The sequence below is a fragment of the Lathyrus oleraceus genome, chromosome 5 (genome assembly GCF_024323335.1).
Source record: "Lathyrus oleraceus cultivar Zhongwan6 chromosome 5, CAAS_Psat_ZW6_1.0, whole genome shotgun sequence".
Classification (NCBI taxonomy): Eukaryota; Viridiplantae; Streptophyta; class Magnoliopsida; order Fabales; family Fabaceae; genus Lathyrus; species Lathyrus oleraceus.
Genome location: NC_066583.1, coordinates 157944138 through 157949183, shown reverse-complemented (window position 1 = coordinate 157949183; position 5046 = coordinate 157944138).

The window sequence follows — 5046 nt, the reverse complement described above, 5'->3', positions numbered from 1 at the left end:
CCTATATTCTTATTGACCGGCCTCAGATAGGTGTGACTACTACATTAGTCCATTTACGATTGTTTAACATAGCGCTACATTGTCTTATGACAAGCTAACATAACTCCACCAATTACTAACTTTAATTTGAGCTTTTAATTTCTTGTCATTTACTTTTAATGCCATTTATTTCTTGCTTATTATTCATCTTGATTTTCACTTTGCTCACTTGAGCACATATTTTATGTTTATGTCATTTTCCTTTTGCTCATTTGAGTCCATTATTGTGTAAATATATTGCTATCTTGTGATGTTTGTGCTTGTTTTGATTTGAACCAAAAAATGCAAAAGGAGAAAGGACTTGGAATTAGGACTTACCTATGCTTAATGGAGTTCAAGAGAAACTAGGCCTCATGCCTTTCGAATGCAAAATTTGTTGAAGAGCAACTAGGCCTCATGCCTTTAGAATGCTAAAATTCAAAGTTGACCTCAAAGGACTTCTCCTCAAACTTATTCTTTGTCCATTCCCTTTATTGTGTTGTGAACTTTTTGATGTTTGCTTTTGTGTGATAGGGATCCCACCTTAAGATTGTGAAAAGAGGACCATTGTCATGAGTAGCCAAGTTAAGAGCCAAGCCAAATGGAGATCCTAGGAGCTTGAATTCAATTATTGATTGCTTGTTTGTATGTTAAGTCTAAAAGAAATGAGCATCTTGAGTCATCTCTATGACTCCAAGAAGAGGAACTCCAAGGGTTTTATCTTTCCCCTCTTATCTTTGTTTGCTTTAGGAATAACCTTTCTCTTCTTCTCCCCACTCTAACCAAGCCAAAAATCATTTTCAAAACTTTGACTTTGTTTCAAATTAGAAACCTAGGCCTTAAGCCTTTGACTTTTCAAAACCATTTTCATAAATATTCATTGTAAATAAACTTTAATCCAACTTTGACTTTATTTTGTAAATAACTCTAACTTGTAAATATAACTCATTTCAAGTTGTTTTTGTGGTTCCAATGGCCATTTGTTAAAACCTTTTCAAAACATTAGTCATAGGTTTGAGTTATCATAGTGGTTGATGTAAATCTCACCTCATCCTTAGTGATGGATTATAAGTCTTCCATGCTTATTATAGGGTTAACCCCTCACTAGCATGTTGAAGCCTTCCTCACATGGTGGATTGTTGGTTTAGGTTGAGTTTTCTCCCTTTGATAACAAAAGACCTTAAGGCTTTTGATCAAATCAATTCACCAATCTTTAAGATTTTTACCCCGAACTACGAGGTTTTGATCCTCCCTTGTGATGGTACGTAGGCATTGGGTTCATCCATTCAAACAACAAAATTTGTAAATATAATCTATTCTTTTCTCATCCCTCCAATCTTTTGCACAAATCTTTTCACAAATACCAACCTACAACACATATTTGCAAAAAGGGTTCCCTTAAAGTACTAAGGATGTCTTGGATGCGTAAAACCTTCCCATTTCATAACCAACCCCCTTACCCAAATCTCTGACATTTTTATTAGTTTTTGATTTGAAAAATTTCTTACTTGGCTTTTGTTCGCTTTTTAGCCTTTCCTTTGGACAAATAAAAGTGCGGTGGCGACTCGAATTGTGTGTTGACTTTTGGTTTAGTCAATAAACCTAAAAGTAACGAAAACTCCGCTACACTTGGCCCCAACTTATTATAATTCTCACCACTTACCTTATTTTCTTCATAGTTTCTATTTTCCACCCGAAACCTCAATTTTCTATTTAATTTTAATATTATTTAATTATCTAATTATTTAATTAAATAACTAAATACTTTCCTACCAATCCCAACATAGTATAAATATGCCAAAACACCAAATCATCAATCTATTTCATATAAAATTTATTTAAATAGATAAATAAAGTATAAATTCAATTAAATAAATAATTTAAAGAAAACAGGGTGTTACGCCTCCCATAAAACAAGAATAGTCCAGTCCACTTGCACTTATAAGGGATTTGACTATAATCACAACTGATTACAAATGCTCAAGCACACATGCAATAGACTTCCAATGCTCAAACAAACAAGTAAGAGACTTCTTATGCTCAAGCACATAAGTAAGAGATTTCAAATGTTCAAGCATATAAACAATATAATTCTTACAATCTAACTTAAAAGATTCTTTAAATATTACACTTGATATTCAATCAGAGGAGTAAACAAAATACAACTTAAGAGGACTCTAAGACTTATGAATTTCTAAGATATACAGATGATAAGAAACTCTAAGTTAAATGTATGCTTTGTGGTTTGACAGAGTAAAACTCTTTTTATTGTCAAGGGTTGGTTGTCTTTCTTCAAGTCTTCAATTTCTTATATAGAAAGACACAAAAGAGTTGTTGAAGAGAAAATCTAGCATAAGTGAGTCTTGGAGAAGCTAGATCATAGACGTTGGAATTTTACTTGATATGGTTAGTGTCTTTGAAAAGAAAATTTAATTTCCTTAGCTTCAAGAGGAGTTATCCATTACATCCTAGTTGTCTATGTAGAGTTTTATTTGGATCTGCACATGACCAGAAGAAGACAAATTGCTCTTTGAGTCTGATAGTGACCTATCAGAGTATTCTCGATCCTTGCGTTGACTGACCTCAGAGTCTGATAGTGACCTATCAGAGTCTTCTTGATCCTTGCATTGACTAACATTAGAGTCTGGGAACTTCAGAGGAAGTTGACCTCCTCCAGAGTCTGAGTATTCAAAGTTTGAATCTCAGGTTCTAATCCTTCTGAGTTTGAGTCTTTAGAGGTTGACTTTCTTCAGAGTCTGGTCTTTAGAAGTTGAACTCCTTCAAAGTATGGGTCTTTAGAGTCTGATTCTCAAGTTCTGATCCTTCAGAATATGGATTTTTTAGCTTCTCTTTAAATGTTCGTTTTCAGTACCGGTACTAAGTTTATATCATAATTTTTAGTCTATTCTCCTCCACACTTGAACATTTAATAGTACACTCATTGCTCTTTAAATGCTTTGTTATCGTCAAAACCTCAGAGATATGGGACAACCAAATTTTAATCCAACATTGTTGATAATCCAAAATCTATTGGAAAATATTTTGTTTTGTTTCAGTCAAAGAGGATTTGATTGAATGTACCTTTACAGATGAGTTGGTCCAAGAACTACTCTACAACGAATACTTATATGAAGAAGAGTAATTTTGAATGCACTAGTGTAATATGTGGAACACAATGTTCCAACATGTGTGGTACAACATCTGGTCTCTATCATCAAGACAAATGTTATTGTTAACTGCAATATCTTATCTATTGCAACATATATATGGTATTGTAGGATCTTTTTTATCCATGATTCATTCTATATCAGAAGATATTCAAGTTATGGAGAGGGATGAATTTGGATGTACTACTGCAACATGTGGAACTCAATGTTCCAACATATGTATTACAACATCCGACCCTGGTTCAGCAGGCTAATGTTGTTGTGTTTTTGGAGTAAAAACCTGGTTTATATTCGATCAAATTTATTTCTATTTTAATGTAATGTGTTTGTTTGATTTGTTTGATATCTATTGAAGATCAAACTAATTTAAATGGAGAGTTAAATTTGAATTTGAATTAATAACAAATCATATCTTTTGTTGGAGAACTTTATGGAGTAAATCAAATCTAACAAGATTCAACTATTATTCTGGACAAAATTAAATTAGAAATCCAAGAAGAAAAATGCAAAATCACATTGCTATTTAAAGAGACTAAAACCTCACTTATGAGGCGTGTAAAGTGTGCAAGTTTTGATGATACCTCATATTAAGGTTTATCTTTTGAGTCTTTGTATGTGCGCCCCTCTAGGGCCTTATTTCATATCATAAGACATAAAATTTGGTTTTATTGAGTTGTAAACCTTGTTCTAAGATGTTAAGTCTATAAGCATGTTAACATTGTGTTTCTTGTATTTCACACTAAATATTGTTTAGTATGAATCTATGTACATCACTCTATGTTTCAATAACTTGGCATAACTGTTGGTATTGTTTTACTTTAGTTGTAAACACCAATCTCAATTGAGTGATTGAGAAGAAAGTGAGTAGGTTCCCATATTTATAAGCAGTCCTTAAATAGAAAGACACTAGGATTAGGAAAAGGACTTGAACAACATATGGTTTGTCGGTTTTTGTAGGACTAAATGTACTAATTCAAAGTAGTGAATTTCCTTTCTTGGGCAGAGTGCCCCACATATGTAAATGTGGTTTCATGAAACTAGGTTACCAATCTCTTGTGTTCTTTATTGCTTTTCTACTTCATCATCTTGTAAAAGTTAATTTGTGATATCTTGCTTGCAATTGGTTTTTGCTTATGGTTTACAATATCTCAGACATCGTGTATGACATCTATCCCCCAAAACTGTAATTTGTTATATACCAGTAGTTCTTATTATCCTAGGCATCTGGTCCAATATATGTCTCATTTGGAACATAATTTATAATTCGAGACACACATATCCTTGATTTGAATCAACATGTCAGATGCAAAATCCAAATTTCAATTTGATGTTTGATTCGAATCAATTATATGTTTGATTCTAAACAAGCTTAAAAAAACTTTGTTTTTAAGTTTTCTAACTTGTGATTCAAGACACACACAAGATGTTGACATTAACCAATTCACTAAAGCTAAAAAAAAATATTAACATGGATTTAAATCTAATTTTTTGAATCGTAGAATTACTTAAGGTACAATTCGAATCAAATAAAAAAATTACACACAAATCGAAATAACAACAAAAAAATAAAGATGATCCCAATAAAAAAATTTAAATACTGACTACATGGAAGACCCACATCTCTGTCATCATAATACATTTTACTTTCACCGTTGTACCAAGGTCTAATAAAAAAACTATTGTCCCTCTTTAATTAATAGTACTATAATTAATACTACAATATTTAATAGGTGTGAATTGGTTAATTACATCACTTACTTTGATAGTGAATAAATTAAAATTAAAATTAATTATTTCTATTTATTATATTAATTATTATTTTTCTTTAATTAAATATAATTTTTAATAAAAGAAAAAGAAA